General features: G+C 37.8%; 1 long non-coding RNA gene across 1 annotated transcript; it reads left to right on the top strand.

Moving 5' to 3' along the window:
• The first annotated feature begins 489 nt into the window (after positions 1 to 489).
• On the top strand, positions 490 to 2,971 carry LOC110867430. The gene is made up of 3 exons (XR_002551595.2): positions 490 to 511; positions 1,188 to 1,275; positions 2,938 to 2,971. It is a non-coding gene; the product is annotated as an uncharacterized LOC110867430 (long non-coding RNA).
• The last annotated feature ends 18,828 nt before the right edge of the window (positions 2,972 to 21,799 follow it).

The following is a 21,799-nucleotide window of genomic DNA, read 5'->3' as shown; positions in this document are numbered from 1 at the left end:
TGGTAATCAAACCACCTTAATATTAATGAACGGGTAAAATACCGTTAGTGGTAAAATTTAACCCGGTAAATATTAGGATTTAAATAATTAAACCTAATATTAAATAAAACGTGAATAAAAGCTTTTAAGGAAGTAAAGTTTATAAGAGGCCCGAGTTAACAGGACTTAAAATAAACTAAGTCATAACTTTCCCGAATTCACCAAGTAGCTAGGAACATCAACCTAGTTAAAAAGGTGTCTTAAAACAATGAAGAAAATATGGGTAATAACCTTTTTTATAAAGTTATAAAACATGAGGGACTAATATTGCCAAGTGGGAAATTTGGTTTATTAAATCAAAAAAATAAAACACAACACACACACTTGGTGTGTGTGTGTGTGAAATCGTCCAGGAGAAGGAGCAAGAGCTCCAAACCCTAGCTCATCCAAATTCATCAAATTGGAGGGCCAAACGACGCTTAAATTCACAAGGAACGCGGATTAATGATCACCAAGTCAAGGGGATCGTAAGGTATGTCGAATTTCTAACATTCGTGAAGTTGTAAAAATTTGATAATCATCCTAATCGCGAATTAGGCATGGATTATAGAAGCTATGGCGAGATTAGTGATGTATACTTGCTTAGGAACGAAACCCTAAGTGAAAATCATACATAACATGCTATGAATTGAAGGATTTGATGAATTAACACACTTAGATAAGTGGGTTTTAGTGTTATGATGGAATTGATGATATGATTATGATTAGAATCATCATGCATGTTAAGTAATCGGGAAATACTTAAACAATTTGCAAGTTTGAGTATTTGATCATAAGTGATAGTGGTGAATTTTGATGTTAATCTTGGTAAAAATAACTAGTTATGAACTAGTTGTAAATGTGTAAAAATGTATGCACATTAGGTGTTTGTTAAAATGCCTAAATGAAAACTAAAGTGTTGAAATTAGAGTGAAAATGTGTATTTGAATAATTTGGCAAGTTATATGAAATATGAAACAGGAAGAGTTCTAATCATCATGTTGATTTGAACTAATGTTGTAAATCATGTGATCGTAGGTAGTTAACTTTAATAAGCTAAGTTAACTAATCATGAAGTCGAATAGTAGTTTCGACTTATGAAATAAGTGAGATGGAATAGTCGTGAATAATTATGACTAATCTAACCATCTTACAATTTACAATGATAGTTTGACGATTAACAAGCTAGGTGAAAGCTTGGGAACGAAGCGGGTCAAACGAAGCAAGAATGACGGAAAAGCATAATTTGGAAGTAAGGTAAGTATGGCTTACACTAGTCTTATATTTTAGAATATTCTCTTATCGTATTATTTACGAATAAGACAAATACATAGTTGAGGTATGATATTCCGGCGTGTAGACGTACGGAACAAGATAGTCGAGCATGACAAGAAACCATGTTGATGGTTTAAAAGGAGTTAAATCGGTAATTCAATCATTTTATGACAAATGAAAAATGAACTTTTAAATGGTTACCTTATAGGGTAACCCAAAACAAACAATAAGGGTAAAACGGTAAATTGGTCACTCGTTGACCATAACTATTGGTTTTAAAAGACACTTATGAAGTAAGCCTTAATAGGCCGAAAGTGTTAAGAAATGAATTATAAGTAAAACGACCGCACGATGTAAATCGGAGCGAGTCATATAGTCGAGACAAAAATACATGTCATATCGCTAATATAATCGGTTATTTAGACCAAACGGGTCAAAGGGTGAAGATACCACCTTTTGATAATAACGACTAATGATTCTTGTCGAGTTATATGATTTCAAGAATAAATGTAGAAGTGATATTTGCATCGCTATTATTTAGTGATTATTATCGCAAAGCATTAAAACAGGTCAATACATTGACCCGAGCTAGGTATGTGTAATAGAGTAATTATTCATTTAGAACGTATGGTTCAATGACCATTAAATGAAGTCTTAGATAGACAATGGGTTACTTAAAGGGTAAACCGAATGTTTTAAAAGAGGGTCATGGCGTTTTGAAAAGCATAATGACCTTTCAAACAAGATCATAACTCAAAAGAAGAATTATGGGTCAAACATACTCTCAAAAGACCTTGTCGAAATTTAAAGACTAAAAAAGGACCAAAACGCCCTTGTTAGCTAATTCGAACAAACAACCTTTAAATGTTGTTTGGAAACGTGTTTTATTATTAGGTAAATACTTAGAATAAGTATACAAGCTGAAAGAGGTATTATATTAGTCAAATGACACTATTTGAGTTTTTGCCGTAAAATAATGATTCGAGAGGTAAAATTTGGTTTATATAGATCACCACATTAAACCCACCATAAATATAGTTGTGGTGGGAGATTATAGAATAAGAAATGTGGTGATGGAATGCTAGAAGCAATCGAAAGCGATTTTAGGCTCGAAAGTACTTAAATACCTTTAACGGGTCAAAATAAGCATACGGGCGAAAACGGGTTTAAATTGTGTAATAAACCTGTGATTAGTACCTAAAATGGTAGATAACATTAATTTGAAGAAGTGTATGTGATATAGGGATCAAACAAATACATTTGTTTGATAAAATGCATAAACGGGTTAAAATTCGGTAAAAAGGTAACGAGTCGAAGGCTTAGAAGTCTCAAAATTTATTATGTTGGAAGTTGGATCTTAACTCCATATGATGGAGAATTAAATCACGGACGTGTAGGAAAAAGAATCGTGTAAAACGGATCAATAACGAATGAGTTATGTCCGTTTTCGTGAAACTTGGGTTGGCTGGAATTATGCAGCAACAAATAAAAAACTTGCTGTCAAAAAGGGGGCTAGGTGGGGCGTCTAGCCCCCCCCCCCCCCCGAATCCCAAAAATGTTTAATTTTGATTGTTGACCCATATAACTTGTTTAAACTTGTTATTTAACTATCAAAACTAACTTTTAAGTTGGTTTTGATCATAGGTGATCGCCAAGAGTGCCCGGATGAAGATCAAGCTCGAAGAAGAACCGAACACACGAGATTAAAGCTTCCGCACGGCGTAACGTCGTAACTTTTAAACGACGAACTTATTTGTATTATGTTGAAAACTTTTAAGTTTTAAAAGTTTTAGATTACTCGTATTTTCTAAGGATACTTAATCGTAATCACATGTTTATTTTCGTTATTTATACGAAAACCTTTAAAATTATATCAAGGGTGTTATAGTCACCGACATGCAAACACGAAATATAAACGCAAACCATAGGGGGTTTTAGATATACCTTCGGTTAGTAATAAACTGGTTGAGACACCGAGGTTCAACGAACAAGGACTAGTTAACGAACCAACGAGACACGACGAAGGGGCGGCGCCAAGCGGCGGCAGTCAACAGCGGCAGCCGCGGCAGTAGGCGGCGGCAGGCGGTGGTGGCCGGTTTGGGTGTGTGTGAGTTGAGAGAGTTTTGTTGCAATCTTGTGTTCATACCTTCTCTCAAAACAAGACCCACATTTATATAGACCATGGACAATATTGCATGCTCGCCAAGTGTCAAAACATGCAAAAATGCATGTGTTTTGATTGGCCACAAGTTAGGTGTATGACAAGTGGCAAGAAGATTCCTTGCATGTAATTCCATTGGCTGAAATATAGGTGCTCGGCAAATGGCGATGCAAGAGAATTCTTGTCCCACCCGATTTACGAACCCGTCTCTCAGTTCAATACCCGCGTATCGTTCGTAATTACCAGTTAAATCAGTTAAGTGGATTTTAGTTCATTGACCACGGTGTAACTCTTACGGGTCAAGACCCGGTTGGCAGCGTTGACTTATCGAACCGGACATAAATATCCAACAGCTCCCACTTGGACGGTCTCTGATAAGATCTCAACGCAGACAACCAGCGGTGCTCTAGCTACACATAGCTGCCCCCAACAGGTCATGACACTTTAAAGTCACTAACCAAGGTATCTTCCCTTTAGCAACGGCTTGCTACTTGAAGACAATAGACTTATGGCAATAGTTGTCATCTATCCCTTCTTAAAAGACATCAATTGAACAATGAGACATGGATCAGATTCAATCTCATATGGCGTTCAATCATTATCGTTCTCGTTCAAGAATCAAAGTGGTCCAATCAAACACACAGTCAGTTTGGGTAAGGCCTTACACTTTGCCAGTTTGAATCAACGAGGGCGCCCAGATGTCTAACTGTTACATATAATGTAAGAGTACAGAATCCCATCTTGACTACATACAACTCCCACTGAACTTCAGAACCACTCCCAACCAATGCCTTTATGACTGGCAGTTACTCGACAGCGGTTAACACTGATCAAAGAATAGTCTTTAGTTATCTCAGGTCAGAGGATACTAAATGAGTATGTCCAAATCAAAACATCTTATGACTAAGATCCATAAAGATGATTTGATGCGAGTTACATCCAACGTCATTCACAATGAGGCCTGTGAATTTGGAAGTCAACTCCTTGAGTCCAAAATCAGAATAGTCTTAATTCAGAGTCGTTCCCACGAGTCTGACCGACTACGGATAATTTAGAATACAAGATTCATGGATTAAACGTATCAAATTCGAACACAATTGCAGGATTCAAGAATTGCATTTAACTAGTAAATCAAAATGAATACAGGAATACAACTGTTTGATGTTCGTACAACCAAATACTAAATCAAAACATTTCACTAGCTAATCTAAGCCCAATAACGTCCATATGATGGTCATGTTTCTCTTGAGTCATTGGCTTAGTAAATGGGTCAGCTAAGTTTTGATCTGTGTCAATTTTGCTTATAACGATGTCTCCGCGTTCCACAATCTCACGTATGTAGTGAAACTTTCTCAAAATCTGCTTGGCTTTGTGATGTGATCTAGGCTCCTTGGCTTGAGCAATAGCACCTGTGTTATCACAAAATATCTGGATGGGTTTCATGATACTTGGAACCACATCGAGATCAGTTATGAACTTCTTCATCAAAGCAGCTTCCTTTACGGCATCCGATGCGGCAATGTACTCGGATTCCGTGGTGGAATCAGCTACAACACTTTGCTTGGAGCTTTTTCATGAGACAGCTCCTCCGTTGAGAGTGAACACGTAACCCGTTTGTGAGCGAGAGGTATCTTGATCAGTTTGAAAACTAGCATCAGTGTAACATGTTACAGTGAGCTCCTCATTGACTCCTCCGAATATCAAGAACATATCCTTTGTCCTTCTCAAGTACTTAAGGATGTTCTTAACTGCAGTCCAGTGGGCTATCCCAGGGCTCTGCTGGTAACGGTTGGTCATGCTCAAAGCATACGAGACGTCTGGTCGAGTACATACCATAGCATACTTGATAGAACCAATCGCTGAGGCATATGGAACTGCTTCCATTCACTTTATCTCACGCTCCTCAGAGGGAGCTTGTGATTTGTCCAAAACGGTTCCTTTAGTCATTGGAACACCTCCTTTCTTGGAGTTTTCCATCTTGAAGCGTCTAATTACTTAATCTATGTATGTGCTCTGAGTTAGCCCAAGAAGTCGCTTAGATCTATTCCAATAGATCTTGATTCCTAGAATGTAAGCGACTTTTCCAAGATCCTTCATAGCGAAGCAAGATCCCAACCAATGTTTAATCTCCTTAAGCATGGGGATGTTGTTTCCAATGATCAATATATCATCTTGTTGGTGCACTACATCTGTTGATTTCGTCTAGGATCAAGTCTTAGTCTTAGAATGTTATATTAGGGCTCATTGTACGGGAAAACAGGAGATTGTAGGTGTTTAGTATAGAGGTTTCGCTTATAGTGACATAGGTAGAGGTTCCGCTTGTATGTCATTATATGGTTCCGCTTGAATGTCACTTGGAGGTTTTGCTTGTATGACATGTACATTGAAGCGAAACCTTGACCCTATAAATAGGGTCACATAAGCGAAACCAAGTAGCATTTTGTGTGGTATAACGGCGAAGCCCTGGCAGTTTGTCTCCAGAGCTTGTAAATTGTTAGCAGATTAATAAAAGAGACGTTAAAGTGTGAAATCAAGCTAAACAAAGACTGAATCAATGAATTCCGCCTCTGATTCAGTCTGAGCGCTCTTCTGATCGACTCATCAGGTCGTCTAACGATCCTACATGTGGTATCAGAGCTCAGGAGGAAGAGTTCTTACCGTTTAGTTTGTTTTCGCTCAAAAATTCTGATTTCTACACCTTCTTTCATCAGTTCAGGGAGTTTTCATGGTCAAAATTGGATCAAAATTTCACAGACTGTGTGTATTGGACATTAACAAATCCTGGAAAGTTTCGGACCAAAATACGGACTAAAAATGGACCAAATTGATATGCGAAGTGGTTCCGCTTATTCGGACATAGTGTAGTTCCGCTTTTCTGTACATCATTGTTCCGCTTATTCGGTCAATTTTCAGAAGGTTTCGCTTCTGTGTCACGAAATTCAGAGGTTCCGCTCCAAAATCATCAAGGTTCCGCTTGAAAGGTTCCGCTTCAAGTGCCATTTTTAGTGGTATCGCTTGTGGAGTTCCGCTTCAAGTGACAATTTAGAGTTCCGCTTGAAAGGTTCTGCTTCAAAGGACTTGCTGAGGTTTCGCTTATTAGTGCAAACACTGGTTTCGCTTATTTGTTCTTTGGAGTTTCGCTTATCTGAACATCTAAGGTTCCGCTTCAAGTGCTTAACAGAGTTTCGCTTATCCGGACAAACCCTAGTTTCGCTTCTGTGAACTCATCTAGTTTTGCTTATTTGTCACTAACTTTGAAAAACGCATTACCGAATCATGGATAGCAATTTCTTTAATATGACTAAAGAAACATTTGATAGAATAAATGTATTAAAGAAAGAATTTGACGCGTTTTCAGGTTGTCCAGGAGAAAATACAAAGAGTATCATTGAGAGATATAAACATCTTGTCCGTTCTATGTCCAAAATTGGTATAACTAAAGGACCAGAAGAATGGGTTGAAAAATTTGTCAGTGCTTTACCTCAAGAAGAATGGGAAAATTATATCTTGAACTTGAAGATTTCTGGAGAATTTTCTCGACTGACAATTTGTCCACTCATTGAAAAAATTGAAAAACAGATGATGATCAATGCTGAAAAGAAGAAAAGTCAAAATGATGTCCAAAGAGCAAAGGAAGAAAAAGCTTCAAAAGTTGAAGAATCTGTGAAGAATGAAACTTCAAATTCTGCATCAGTATGCTCCAAACGTGACAACTTTAAAACTGATAATGACAAACTTGTGAAAGTTGCGGAAAGTTTGGCATTGGAGATCAAGAAGTTGAACAATGAGAAGCAATCTGATGCTAAACAGATTCTTATATTGAAAGAAAATTGTGAGAAGTTGAAAGCTGACAATGACAAACTGTTAAGTAATTTGAACAGTTTGACATTTGAAAACAAGAAGTTGAAAGAAAAAGAAAAAGTTTTTGAAGAAAAAATTAAAAGTTTTGAAATTGAAAAATCAAGAATTGAAAAAGAATTTCAAAATCAAATAAAAATTCTTGAAGATGGGAGAAATGTTTTTAGTCAAAACAACATCGAAAAGCAAAAAATAATCAATTCCCATCTTCAGAAAATTATTAAACTTGAAAAAGAAGGTGAATGTGCTCAAAAGAAAATCAAAGAGTTAGAAAAAGATCTTGAAAGCAACAAGAAATCCTCAGAAAATGAAGATTTCTGGATAAAACTGGAGAACAAAAATCTGAAAGCTAATGAGACAAAATTTCAAGAACAGATAAAAGTTTTGGAAAATGAAAAGTCTGTTCTTGAAAACATGAAGAATGAGAATGAAAAATCAATCAAGTCTCATCTTGAAATGATATCTCAGCTTGAAAATGAAGCTGAAACTTCAAGAAACAAGATCGATGAACTTGAGAAGAAATTGATAGGTTTTGTGACTACATCAGACAGTTTGAATTTTCCCTGTCCAAAACCAATCAATTTAGTTCCAATAAGTGACGATGTCACAAACTTTGACAATGTCAAAGTTGAAGATTGTGATGAGAAATCTGATGATGTAAAAGAAAAATTTCAGAAAACTGTTCTGCAATCAACTGAAAAAGGTGAATGCTCTAAGCAAAAACCTTTGAAGAAGAAAGTAGAACTAAAACAAAAAGGTAAAAATTTGAAAAATGTTCAAAAAGAGAATAAAAGTTCATCAGATCGATCATCCAATCAAAATCAAAAAATACAAAAAGTAAAAAATGAAAAATCAAAAAGTGCTGGTAATAAGTGGTGCAGGTCAAACCACAGTGCTGAAAAGCCAAATCCAGCAATCAACAGGAGAATGGAATATCACCAAGCCAAACAATGCTATGATCTGAGTGTTTGGTGTGAAGGTGCTTGGTACGATAACATAGTGTGTTACCGATGTGGTTATCAAGGACACATTGCTGTTAACTGCCAGAGAAGGAATTTTGAGACGAGGAGATGCTTTAACTGTCAGATCAAAGGTCTCATTGCCAGAGATTGCCCAAGGAGATCAAATGAAAGATTGAGGGCTAAGTCTGAGAAATTGGCAAAGATTCCAGTAAAAGTCAAGCCCCATGAACAGAAGGTTCTAAAACCTAAAGTTCAAGATCAGACAAGTCAAGAAAAGAAAGTGAAACTTTCACAGGGGCAGAAAGACAGACTGAGGAAAAAGAGGAAGAAGGCAAGAGAGTATTTCGAGAAGATCTTATCCTCGGGTTCATCTGTTGATAAAAATATAAGTTCTGATGAATCGACTCCCTCAAATGCAAAGTCAAGCCAGGCGAATTCATTAGATACAAATCTGAGGACGAAAGAGGAAAAGAAGAAGATGAAAAGTGTCGGCGATGAATCTGGCTCATCTAAGTCAGACAAGCCACACTCAGGCAATGATTCTGGTTCGTCAAAGCCAGATGAGCCATTGGTTGAGGTAAAAAATGAGAATTCGGGTTTAGCAATGGATGATGTAAATTTTCCACCATTGTTGAACAAGAATTCGAAATCACCTAAGGACCGTTAGGCTTGGGTGAATCTGTTTAAATAGAAAAAAACCTGACTTGCCGGAACTCCCAGGTTTGTAAGCGTGGAGTAGGAATCGGCACCTTGAAAATTCCACCAACAGATGGTAATTGGTTGAAAAACAGGTTTGAGTTGTATGTTTATGATTGATACAAGTGGTTCAGATTTTGAATTAGATCAATCCTACAAGTGGTTAATCAAGGTCATTAAATTGAACTTGAGTTAACTACATGATTTGATCCCCAAATTTTACAAGTGATAAAATCAACAAAACTTATTTTCCGGAAAAACCATTCTGACTAAAACAAACTTGAGTGTTTTGAAATCATTATGGGAAAATAGTTTGTTGTGAGGGGGAGTTCTGATTGTTTACGCCAAGTGGATGGCGAATTGAAGTGATTCGATATCATGTTGTCAAACTTTGTACAGTTTGTTTCAAATTTTCCCAGAAAATCAAAATTGAAACATATTTTGATTTTAGGGGGAGTAAAATTTAAAAAAAAAATTGAAAATTTGAAAATGTCAAAAACATTGAAAAATTAAAAATGAGTTTTAGTGCGAATAGAGGAAATGATAGTACATCAGCTAGAATGACACAGTACGCTAAAGATTTGTAATGTATAAATGCAATTAAGCAGTCTCGCTAAAGATGTGTCGGTAGGTTCTCACAGAATTAGTAGATCAGTGTGGGATATAAACATAAATTTCACTTGCGTCTACGTGGGGAACACCTCCAGGATATATAGGTAACCCCTGAAATCCTGTTTGAAGGGTCCCGTATTCTGAGATACTAGGTCTTTATGCTCAGTGATATATGGGGTATTATCCCGGGACTTCTGCTGTATGGAAGTACTGACCTAGTCCCCGAATAATGCTTTCTGCAAAAAGCTTTGAAATATAAGCTCGCCCTCAGCATGCTGATGAAACAATAAAATTGATAGTCGCTGCTGTTGTAAATAAAAGATCCTCTAAAGGGGACACACCTTAAAGTTGAAGCCGTCATCTCTCTGCGTATACGGAAGTATCGACCTGAGCTCTCACGGCCCTCGCACCTACCCCTTAACAGATATCAGCTGTGGTATACTCACATGTAAGACTGAATACTGGGGTCTGGATACGGGAGTATATACTGAGGTGGGACACATGTAGATGTTTAAGTTCTAAAACACTAATTCAGTATCCCAAACAGGTTGAAAGTTTTGTGAGAATTTAAGTGGATCAGTATATTGGCAATCAACGCGAACTGTTTAATAGCTTAAAATGAAATAACAGCTTAATGGTACTAGTGTTTAGTTAGCAGCTGATATGATCCTCTTGCATGAACTCGCAAAAATATGTTTGTTCATATTTCATTTCTGCATTTAATTTTTGCATTTATATTTTGAAAAATCCAAAAAGATTTTCGACAACTGATGTTGGAGAGCTGAAATTCAAAATCTCAAAGGCTAAACATGATGAACAAAGGTTTGGTTAAATTGGTTTGAAATGGTTAATTAGATTTTGGAAAGTTGAATAGGTTTTAAATGAGAAAAATTCTTGAATATACTTAAATGATTAGTTGATTCATTAAGTTGAATCACAATTGTGTTTGTTTGTGATAGAGTGTTTGAGTTGTGCAGGTTTCTGATCCTGTTGCTACGGAAAGCCAGGAGATGCATCAGAACCTGAGAAGAAGTTTAAACTGATAAAGCCAGGAGTTGATTTCAATGGTGATAACGATTTCCAGACGGCGATCCCAGCATGATGATAGGGGGAGTCTGATGAAAGTTAGAGCCAGAGAAAGATCCAGGCACATGATTCCAGGAAGAAGTTCCTGAAGAAGACATGATTCCAGGAAGAGTTCCTGAAGAAGACCGATCAAGATTGAAGAGCTGACATTGGTGCAGTTGTCTGTCGACTACATCTTAGTTCGAGTCCAAAATAAGTGAGAGAAGCCCAGAGATTGATCAAGACTAAAGAAGTACAGACATGAAGTTGCCAAAGACTTGATGAACGACTCCATCAACATCTGAGGGGGAGTCTGTTGGTGCACTACATCTGTTGATTTCGTCTAGGATCAAGTCTTAGTCTTAGAATGTTATATTAGGGCTCATTGTACGGGAAAACAGGAGATTGTAGGTGTTTAGTATAGAGGTTTCGCTTAGAGTGACATGGGTAGAGGTTTCGCTTGTATGTCATTATATGGTTCCGCTTGAATGTCACTTGGAGGTTTCGCTTGTATGACATGTACATTGAAGCGAAACCTTCACCCTATAAATATGGTCACATAAGCGAAACCAAGTAGCATTTTGTGTGGTGTAACGGCGAAGACCTGCCAGTTTGTCTCCAGAGCTTGTAAATTGTTAGCAGATTAATAAAAGAGACGTTAAAGTGTGAAATCAAGCTAAAGAAAGATTGAATCAATGAATTCCGCCTCTGATTCAGTCTGAGCACTCTTCTGATCGACTCATCTGGTCGTCTAACGATCCTACACATCTACATACAAGATGAGAAATGATATAGCACTCCCACTAGCCTTTCTGTAAACACAAGGTTCATCTTCGTTCTTGACAAAACCAAACTCTTTGACTTTCTGGTCAAAACGAAGATTCCAGCTTCGAGATTCTTGCTTGAGTCCATAAATGGACTTGTTTAGCTTACATACCCTATTAGGATATTTTGGATCGATAAAACTGTCAGGTTGAACCATATAAACATCTTCGGAAAGATGTCCATTAAGAAAGGCGGTTTTAACATCCATTTGCCAAATTTCGTAATCATAGTACGCAGCTATGGCAAGTAATATCCTGATCGATTTGATCATAGCAACGGGTGAGAAGGTTTCATCATAGTCAATACCTTGAGTTTGAGTGAAACCTTTCGCTACTAGTCGTGCTTTATAGGTTTGTATATTTCCATGCATGTCAGTTTTTCTCTTGAAAATCCATTTGCTCCCTACTGCCCGAGATTCGGGGGGTAGCTCAACCAAGTCCCAGACTTGATTGTCACGCATGGATTGCATCTCGGCTTTCATGGCCTCTAGCCATTTCGCAGAATCTGGATTAGAAATAGCAGATTTGTAACTAGTAGGCTCGTCATCAGACTCGGCTACTATTAGGACTTCAGAACCCTCAACATGCCAAAGGTATCTATCGGGTTCTTTACGAGTCCTGATGCTCCTGCGAAGGCTTGTGTTTGGGACTGATTCAGTATCAACAATTTGTTGTGATTCAGACGTTCCGACCTCGTCAACGGTTGTTTGTAGTCCCTGAACTTCTTCAAGATCTACTAAGTTACTTCCAGTTCCTCGACTAAGAAGTTCATCTTCAAGGAACCTTTTAGCCTTCCTTTTGATGGAAATCGTATTTGCATCAGGATGGTAGAAGTAATAACCGCATTGGTTATAGTATCCGACGAAAACAACCTTTTCGCCTCGAGGGTCGAGCTTGTCATCAGAGTCACATGTGATGTAAGCATCACACCCCCATACTCTTAGGTAACTCAAATTCGACTTATGCCCATGCCATATCCCATATGGAGTTTTGTTTACCTTTTTGGTCGGCGCTAGATTTACGAGTCGAGCAGCAGTCATAAGAGCAAAACCCCAAAAGGAGTGAGGTAAATTTGTGCTACACATCATCGATCGAATCATATTTAGTAAGGTTCGATTTCTCCTTTCACATACGCCATTAAGTTGGGGTGTGCCTGGTGGAGTGGGTTGTGAAACTATTCCACGTTCCTTTAGATGATCGAGAAATTCCAAGCTGAGGTATTCACCGCCTCGATCTGAGCGAAGCATTTTAATCTTTCTATTAAGTTGGTTTTCAACTTCGTTTTGAAACTCTTTGAAGTTTTCAAAAGTTTCATGCTTATGCTTCATGAGATAGACATAAGCATATCGACTATAGTCGTCGATGAACGTAGCGAAGTATCTCTCGTGATTCCTAGTCATGGTTCTAAAAGGACCACATACATCTGAGTGTATGAGTCCTAGTAGATCACTATCTCGTTCACCAACATGGGTGAATGGATCCTTGGTGAGTTTGCCAGCTAAGCAAGACTCGCAATCATCAAATGAGCCTGTTCCGGTGGATTCAAGAATCCCCTCAGATTGGAGCCATTTTACGTGTGCCTTGCTTATGTGGCCAAGTCTATAATGCCACAGGAATGAATCACTAGCACCATTTTTCTGACATTTAGAAAGGTGATATATGTTACTGCTAGGCTGAACATTAATTTCATAGATACCGTTTCGAGGTTTAGCCTTAAAATAGTAAATACCATTTAGATAAGCAGAAATAGCAACACCATTAAAAACATATCCAAATCCTTGTTCAAAAAGCAACGAAACTGAAATGATGTTCCTGGTTAAACCAGGTGCATAAAGACAATTGTTCAAAACAACAACAAGACCAGAAGGACATGTAAGATTAAATGTGCCAGTTGCCAGAACTGGGACTCTTTTCCCATCGCCAACAATGAGCTCCATGTCTCCCGGCTTCAGTTTCTTCCACTTCTCAGGCTCCTGCAAGACATTAATGATGTGATAACCACACCCGATATCAAATACCCATGTGTTTCTTGAAACAGTGAAAACTTCGATAACATATATCAGAATACCTGAAGAAGTGCCTTCTCCATTAGCCTTCTTCACTTTGAGCTTGGCAAGATACTCGGGGCAGTTTCCTTTCCAGTGCCCCATCTTGTTACACTCATAGCATTGCCGCTCTTCTGGAAGAGGGGCTTTCACAGCTTGCTTGCTCTTGTTGGTGGCAGGTTTGGCAGCAACAGGAGCCTTTCCTTTGTTTTTGCTATTATAACTTTTCTTCTTTGTTTTGGGCTTTTTAACACCACCAGATCGAACCATCAACACTTGGCTTACTTTGTTGGAAATGTTCATCTCTGCCGTTTTGAGCATCCCATGTAGCTCTGGCACTGTCTTTACCCAGTCATTCATGTTAAAGTTCATAACAATTTGATCATAGTGACTGGAAAGAGAGTTGAGAATGAAGTCAACAACCATCTCATCTTGGAGAGGATAACCAAGTTTGTTTAATTGGTCGATGTAGCCTTTTATCTTGAGGACATGAGCACTAACTGAGGAGCCATCTTGCATTCTACAGCTTATGAGCTGTTTCATGGTGTCATAGCGTTCCTGACGAGCTTGTTTCTGAAACATGCCCTTGAGTTGTTCAATCATGTCAAAGGCATTCATGTCTTCCATATTCTTCTGAAGATCTGGAGACACGGTGGCTTGCATGAGGCAAGCAACTTCCATGGCATCTTCTTTATGTTTGTCGAAAGCCTTCTTCGCAACCATAGTGTTGTTCTCGGGTGCGGTTGGGATCGGGGTTTCCAAAACATAAAGCCTTTTTGCCATCTTGAGAATGATTCTCAAGTTGCGGTGCCACTCAAGAAAATTGGTGTTATTCAGTTTGTCTTTCTCAAGTATGGACTTGAGAGCAAAAGAGGGGTTGTTTTCAGATGACATCTGTTAAGTAAACAATTATTTAATTAGTATTTTTAATGTATTTCCTTATTTAGTGAGGTGAGATGATAAGAAACGAGAATCCGGTTAGAAGCTCTTTCTAAAGGCAGCTGGGGCATGCAACATTAGCAAGAGGTTCAAGCGGACCGACAACGATTGTCAATTGTGAGAAAAGCACAACTCCCGGGGTTTATGAGGCTGCGAGGACAACCTTTGTCCTTGCATTGATACGTTTGGCCTCATCTATGCCACCTTTGTTCTTGAGACGGCTGGGGCACGCAACACGAGAAGAAAAGTAATAGTCGTCCTAAAACGTTCACATGTGGAAGGGCTGGATGTGTCGACGAAACCCTTGCACCTTGGAAGGATAAACTAGACACCAAGTGTCGTGCTGTGGCTCCAACACTGATGGTTCGCATTATGCCCCAAGTGTTACTAGTAGTAGGATGGCATAGACCGTTGATTTTAATTTTTACCAAATAGGGCTGTTATAGTCGGTTTTAATTTAAATATTAAATTTGCGACATAACCAAAAGACCCTTTCACCTCTCGGGACAATTAGTTCTAGATAACCTACAAAACTAAGTTTATCGCGACTTGGAATAACCAATTAAAGTTAATAGTGAAAACTATTAAGTTTATGAGTTTTAAAGATGTGAGGAAAAAAACATGTTATAAAACTCTAGTGGTTACAAAATATGCAAGTTGCTAGAACTTGCTTTTTCCGATTTCATTAAAAAAAACTTTTAAGAATACGTTTTGGTATTAAGTTGAAGTGTGATAACATTTATCAAAAGGCAACCATAATAGCAAAAATGAATATGTAAATCATATGGGCATGAATATGATCTTGCTAGAGCCAAGTAGCAAGATCAAGGGGTCACGGTCACAAAACACAAAACAACCACAAGGATGGACTTGAGTGCATCTTGTTGTCTTGAGCGACTCCCACTAACTCCAAGACTCCTCTTGGCATTCGGTTTTGCTTCGGGTTTGCTTCAGGTCTTCACATCAACAATATTTAACAAGTAAATATAACAAAGACAAAGAACCTTATCTATTACAACTTTGGACCACAAAGCGGGCCAAAACCATAAACTAATCTATTACAACTTTGAGCCGCAAAACGGGCCAAAACCATGAACAAAACCAAATATAAACACAACCACAAGGTCGGGCCCGATTTACATATTCAACATAACCAAAAATATGTTTGGGCAATTTTGGTCAACCAAATATATAACAATTAAAATATGACCAAAAATATATATAGCCCAAAGATAAAAATAAATAAAAAATTTTAGACTTTTAAAGTTTGTGATTTATTATTCTGGTGAAAAAGAGACCGGTTTCGATTTGCATGTGGTGAGCATCGGCTCTGATACCACTGAAGGAAGTCCGTGGTATAATTTTACTTTTATTTCATGAACCCGATTCATATTATTTATGTATTTATTTCGTTACAAGGATAAGTCAAAACACTTTTGACAAATAAAAATGCATGTATATATATGTCATTCAAAATAAACTTTAACTAGTGAAAACTATATATATACATTTTTTTAAATAACGGAAGCGTATGTAACAAAAACACGAATGTTTTATACCAAGGAGCACCCGTAATGGAACAAGGTCACCGACATGCAAACGCGAAATACAAACGCAAACCATACGGGGTTTTAAATATACCTTCGGTTAGTAATAAACCGGTTGAGACACCGAGGTTCAACGGACAAGAGCTAGTTAACGAACCAACCAGACACGACGAAGGGGCGGCGCCAAGCGGCGGCAGTCGGCGGCGACAAGCGGCGGCAGTCAACAGCGGCAGCCGTGGCAGTAGGTGGCGGTAGGCGGTGGTGGCCGGTTTGGGTGTGTGTGAGTTGAGAGAGTTTTGTTGCAATCTTGTGTTCATACCTTCTCTCAAAACAAGACCCACATTTATATAGAACATGGACAATATTGCATGCTCGCCAAGTGTCAAAACATCAAAAATGCATGTGTTTTGATTGGCCACAAGTTAGGTGTATGACAAGTGGCAAGAAGATTCCTTGCATGTAATTCCATTGGCTGAAATCTAGGTGCTCGCCAAATGGCGATGCAAGAGAATTCTTTTCCCACCCGATTTACGAACCCGTCTCTCAGTTCAATACCCGCGTATCGTTCGTAATTACCAGTTAAATCAGTTAAGTGGATTTTAGTTCGTTGACCACGGTGTAACTCTTACGGGTCAAGACCCGGTCGGCAGCGTTGACTTATCGAACTGGACATAAATATCCAACAAGTACATCCAGTACAAGTTGCAGCAGCCTGTGGCTAATTAGCAAGCACCAGGCTCTGCCCAACCAATTCCCACGATTAACAATCGTCCAGGAGACAAACAGTACAAATGGATAGTGACGTGTAGTAAATCAGCGTGTGTCATTCACTGTTCCATGATCTCCACTCATAGTTGATGACAGACTCGAAGTACATTCAGCAGGTGACGTGGCACCAATCACGGTGCGCCAACATCTCTCCACCTATGCAAACACTACTTGTCTTGTCAGAGGGAGCAAGAGGATATTAATTGTTGGTGACGTCTATCCCAAGGTCTATTAGCCTATCTCCTTCTCCAAACCCTTCGGCTATAAATACCAACCCTCAACCACAGGAGGATCCAATTTTCAATCTCACTCTTAACACACACACATTGCTTTATTTTCCTTAAAGCGATTATTTATTCACATGCCGGAGGGTGGTTACGAGAAGAACCCCTACCTCTCTTTCTCGTAACGAGCTCACAGTGCTTTGTTTTGCAGATTAATTCTCAAGACACCGTCGGTTATTTGATCCAAGAAGAGAGTGAGGATTAACCCTCCATCGAGACCACCACTTAGGTTCTATCCCACGCGTATTAGAACTAGTGTTTCTTTAGGATTGCCCATGATAAAAAAAAATGAGTGTGACCAGTAGTCTAAAAGAACAACACGCTTGGTCGAAGATATGTTGTTGGCATGTGTCATCAACTTTGAAAGCAATCGAGCTAGTCATCTTTTGTTACTCGAAATATCTAACAACATAATCATGTTAAAGAAACAATTTTATCAAAGAAAGGGTAAACCCATGTCAGTGGAATGTTGATAAAGGGCAATAGATACAAGAATGAAAGCATTACGCACACAACTTTGAGTAACAGACTTTTAAGTGAGTGATCAAGTAACGGTGAAAGTTTCGCCAGAAAAGTATTATACGATTTGGTAAAAGTAAATATGAAGTACTCATTTCATAGATCCGTTCTAGATTTTAAAAAAATATGAAGAAGTCACATTTCAAATAAAGATATGAAATTAGTGAAGCTACAAGAGATATTTGATCTAGGTTTAAAGCTATAAAATGAAAGCTAACTACCCTTGCAATAAAAAAGATGTAACTGAAAGCCAATTGCCCCTGGTCTTTACTCTTTTAGTTAACTTATGTATGAATTTTTTAGGATAAAATTTATATGAGGGGGCTGGGGGCTCAACCACATTGTAAGATTTTGAAACCAAATATCAAGAGTCAACAATAGAGTTAATTGATTCCAGGGGTTGTAATGTAATAAAACAAATCCTTAGGGTAAAAACCTATAATATTTTCCAGGAATGAAAGTTATCTCACACCCTCCTAAACAGAGGGCCCTAACCCTACTCTGGCCAGACTATGTTGTGTTAACCGATGAAAGTTATCTCACACCCTCCTAAACAGAGGGCCCTAACCCTACTCTGGCCAGACTATGTTGTGTTAACCAGGTCCACGCTGGCGTCAGAGTTTGGCTAACGGCGTTCTCCGGGAAACCATACCACCCACTGCCAGTGGCAGGGGCTTGCGCCACCACAAAAGAGAATCACTTTGGCGTAACGCACGGTGGACTAAAACCCTAGGTGGCTCGGGCTCGAACTCTTGACCTACGATCTGAGAAAACTAGCCTTCATTTCCTTTGTCCACAAAACATGATACTAGTGAGGATTGAACTTGGGTCTCCAAAGAGAACTCAAGTCTTTCCAACCACTACAACACAAGTGATGGATATTTTAATATTGATAATTAATAGTAGCATATCAATTTGTAATTGCATTTGCTATCCAACACTTTCTAAAAAGTCTATACTATTTCCTTAGTGTAATATTTATTAGAGTAAACTTCCGTTTTGCTCCTTGTGGTTTGATCACTTTAACGGTTTTGCCCAAAACCTTTAAAAATAGCCATTTTACTCCCTGATGTTACTAGTTTTTCTCTAATTTGCTCCACGGGTCTAACTCCATCCAAATTGTCTGTTATCTGAAAGAGTATTTTGGTAATTCAAGTACAAAACTAAGGGTATTTTAGTAAAACTGCAAATAAAAAATTATATTATATATAATAATAATATATAACATCATCATCTTCATCATCAAACTCATAAACTAAACTGTGATCTTTTGTCTCTCTCTCTACCCCTCTATTCTCTCTCTCTCTACACTCTCTCTTCTTTCCATCACCAACCACCACCACCACCACCACCAACCGTCACAACCCTCACCGCCCTACCATAGAGCAACCACCACAACCATTCCTGTCGTCACTCACTCATCCTTCCATCTCTCTCCACCACCCGACCTTCGCCACCACCTAACCACCCCTTCGGCCTTCATCTCTTACACCCCCCACACAACAACCACCATTGAATCAGAGCTCAAACCCCAACCATCACCTCCGTAACCACCCCCACCATAGAACAAATCATGGATCTGAGCGAAAACCACTAACATATCTTAGATCTGGTTGATAATCGGGTTTAATGACGAATCCATAAAACCTAATCTGGTCATAAACCTTCGAACAAAGATTGAGCGGCGGCAATGGATAGGGTTCTGCCACAGAAGCTAGGATGGTGGTTGAGTCAGTCAGATGTGGTGGTTCCGATTCCACGAGTGTTTTTTTTTCCTTGTAAGGTAATATATGGTGGTGGTGTTGTTGGTCGAGTGTTGGTGGCTGGTTGCACTGTTGATGGAGGTGTTTGTTGGTTGCTACTGCTGGTGATGGTGGTAAAGTTATATGTGAGAAAATTCTCTTAGTACTTCAATATAAACCAATAATCATGATGATACCAATAATCACTGTAATCCTTTTTGCATTTGATGAGTTGGGGTTTAAATTTCAACTAATGGAGTATTTAATTGGATAAAATTAAAAACATTGAATTATCTAATTAAATGTTATGAATATAGATTATTTAGTGGAAATAATAAGAAGAAATAATTGCAACCGATGATCGGAATTGGTGACTGATGGTAGTGTTGGTAGAGGTGTTGGTCGCCTGCTACTGCTGGTGATGGTGGTAAAGAGTGAGAGAGAGATAGAGCTGGTACTGGTAGAAAGTGATATAGGAGAGAGAGGGGAGGAGAGGAGGGTGAGATGAGAGAGAGATTAATAGGTGTTTTTAATAAAAAGACAAAAAGATCTAAAAAGCCTACTATATATATAACTAGGTGTACACCCGTGTGAATACACGGGTTTGTTCTAATAACGATCGGAATCAAATACTAAAAAACATATTATAATATGTTATTTAAATTCTTTGTGTTTAGTTACATATCTTTATAAAACAATGTTAAAGACAGTATGTGTTAGTGTACATGTTTGATATAGAAATAAACTTAGTAGTTTATAATGTGCAAAGTTTTTTCCTACATCTATATGTAAAATCTGATGTGAGTAAATAATTGCAAGAACATCACATTCGCATTATAGTTATGAATTGAGAATTTCAAATTTTATAAGTCATAAGTGAAGCTACAAAACATTCAGAAACAAAAGTCCTCTGTCTCTGTTTCAATTCCATATTGACCTTGAAACCATATCTGCAAGTGGCGTTGAATTTCTTGATTTCAAACCCCAACCTACCTAAAATTGACAATTACTGTCTAGTAAGTTTCAACACAATGTGATTGAAAAATCATATAAAACCACCTAAGTTTCGAGATGTATTAAGGAAAACCGTTACCTGAGATGTAAACGGAAAGAATGTGATAGCTCAACGGTTGTTGTTGTGATTAGATGCAATGAGACCTCACAAAAAGAATGTGATGGCTTAAGAATAATTATAAGCTTATTAACAAATGAGACCATATTAATTTAAAATTTAACCTTATGATAACCAAGAAGCAATCTTGGTATATTTTGAAACATAAAGCATCCTTGAACATGGGTCATCATCCACGGTCAAATACTAAAAAACAAATTATATCCCTGCATGAAAAACAAAATCGATAAATTTAGGGAAAATGGGTTTGAAAGATGATAACCCAACAGTAGAGGATCTAATTCTACAGCTTCGATAAATTCAGGTGTGTTCTCAAATAATGGTTCATAGATGTTTGAAAACCGACAAAGAACAACAAATGTCCACAGTACTGCTTCGTTGGACATTTGTCGGTTTTCAAACATCTAGGAATCATTATTTGAAAACACACCTGAATTTATTGAAGCTGTAGAATTAGATCCTCCACTTTTGCGTTATCACCTTTCAATCACATTTTCCCTAAATTTATCAATTTTGTTTTTCATACCTCGCAAAGCCACCTATCCGGCTGCAAAGAGATTGAAAAACCTTAAAGTATAACCTGTACTTAATTATATGGCACCGGATTCTCACTGATTCAAGAATCTCAATATCACCTAACAACAAAGAACGAATTTACAACCATTTTAATAACAATCCATAATTCAGATCATTAACTTCTGAATGCACTAACCGGTTTTTCCTGAAGAATTGTTGTCCAGTCTGTTTAATGTGGTGTCAATTGTATTGTTATTCCGCTTCTTCGCTGTATTAACACATTAAAATCTTAAAACATAAAAGCAAACAAAATATTCCAAAAAAAAAAAAAACTAAACACAAATAGTTAGTTATATGCTACCAACCTTGAAGTGTTGCACCGCAGCCTCCACATGTGTACACCAGTTTGTTGCTTATGAAACTAACCGTCATCATAATCAGCAAATTGCTATTATCATCAAAACACGTTTAAGAGAAAAGTAAACTCAATGAAAAACAAACAAACAACATTGAATCTATAAACATCTTTCAGATTGCCTTCATTGATTCTATAAACATCATCTACATCAAAACAAAAATCATCACCACAAACAAAACCAACCAAAAAAGATGAAACCTTTATGAAAAACAAATTCTTGAAATTACCAATCACGACTAAGAACAAACAGACCTTTCTACATCTTCAGGCGAAAACCTTTATGTACCAAAAAGATGAAACCTTTATGAAAAACAAATTCTTGAAAAAAGATGAAACCTTTATGAAAAACAAATTCTTGAAAAATTTACCGGCGTCCTCGAATACTAGCTAATTAGGCATCTCTGACATTTTGCAAAAT

The sequence above is a fragment of the Helianthus annuus genome, chromosome 16, assembly GCF_002127325.2.
Source record: "Helianthus annuus cultivar XRQ/B chromosome 16, HanXRQr2.0-SUNRISE, whole genome shotgun sequence".
NCBI classification, from domain to species: domain Eukaryota; kingdom Viridiplantae; phylum Streptophyta; class Magnoliopsida; order Asterales; family Asteraceae; genus Helianthus; species Helianthus annuus.
Note: the sequence above shows the minus strand (reverse complement) of the source record. Positions and strands in the feature narration are given on the sequence as shown.